Consider the following 1189-nt stretch of genomic DNA (forward strand, 5'->3'; position numbering starts at 1 on the left):
AAAAAAATGCAGACCCTGGGCCCTGCCCGGTGGCGTAACGGGTTGGGACGCAGCACTACTGCAAGCTGGCCACAGCCTCTTCAGTGCGAGTTCAATCCCTGGCCCGGAGCTGACCCACAGGGCGCGGCAGACCTCTCCTGTCTCCCCGCTGCTCCCCTCAGCAGTGTACTTCGGCGATCTGCCTGTTCTGCTCCCCACTCTGTCTCTGGTGAAGCCTCTCACTTCCCTGCTCCCCCAGCCTACACCCCAGCTTTTGTATGCCCAAATACATATAAAATAAATCTTTACCCCAGCCTGGCTGAGCCAGAATCTGCAGGTGATCAGGCTCCACGGAGGAACATTCAAGCGTGCAAAGCCCCAGTCCAGACCCGGCAACTTCTACCAGGCCAAGAGCTCGCGTGGGTGAACCTCCTGCCACGCCAGTTAGACGGATACAGCGCGAAGCTGCTGCACCTCAGCAGCACCTGAGGAACAGGGAGTGTCAGCCTTGGCAGCTTCCCCATGGCCTGCTGACTTCCTCCTGAGCCGGACATCACCCACAAACCTGACTAGTTCTGGGGAGGGAGGACTGTTTCCGCCCACTCCCACTTAAACGAGGCCACACCACCCACGCGGGGCCACCTGCTTCTCCATCCAGCAGGTGCTCCCGGCTGAAACTGAGTCATCTCGTGTCTCCCCCTTTTCAACCTGTTGCCCCGCTTTCCAGAGCGTCAGCTCCAGGGGGTGGGGGACCTCCGCCAGCCGGGGTGGCCACGAAGCTGCAGCACAGCCCAGCTCCAGGCCGCCGCCCCCTGTGCGGTGGGGGCCACGTGTGAAGGGTGCTCTGAGTAGTGAGCTGCAGCTCACTACTCAGAGTGTGGTCCGCGGACCAGGCCCGGGGTGGTCTGAAGGGGGCGTCTAGACCTGCTGCGCCTGGACCGAGCCCCAGCCAGGTGCGACCCCCGGGCCAGGGACCCCCGGGGCTGGGACGTCCCTGGCCCGGGGTGCAGCCGCCGTTCCTCCCAGGGATCGCGGGCTCCCCACGAGCCCACGGAGGAGCCCGTCCGGGGCGGGCAGGCCAGCACCCAGGGCTCTCCCGGGAGGGGGCACAGGCGGCTCCGGGCACCCTCTGCCCTGCCACCTGCAACGGCCACCGGACGGCTCTGCCGAAGCCGCGCTCCGTCCGCCCCGGGCAGCCCTTCCCGGCCCC

The 1189-nt window shown here is 66.1% G+C and overlaps 1 protein-coding gene across 2 annotated transcripts in view; it reads right to left on the bottom strand.

Annotated features, from left to right (window-relative positions):
• SLC39A11 (solute carrier family 39, member 11) overlaps positions 1-458 on the bottom strand; it is a 212718-nt gene extending 212260 nt beyond the window's left edge. The window contains exon 1 of one of the 2 annotated variants that reach the window (XM_004693467.2): positions 289-458. The gene's annotated coding sequence lies outside the window, so the exon portion shown is untranslated. The remainder of the gene's footprint in view (positions 1-288) is intronic. The other variant, XM_004693466.2, reaches the window with a different exon arrangement.
• Positions 459-1189: the final 731 nt, after the last annotated feature.

The sequence above is a fragment of the Condylura cristata genome, unplaced genomic scaffold (assembly GCF_000260355.1).
Source record: "Condylura cristata isolate star-nosed mole 26May11 unplaced genomic scaffold, ConCri1.0 scaffold00038, whole genome shotgun sequence".
In the NCBI taxonomy this organism is placed as follows: domain Eukaryota; kingdom Metazoa; phylum Chordata; class Mammalia; order Eulipotyphla; family Talpidae; genus Condylura; species Condylura cristata.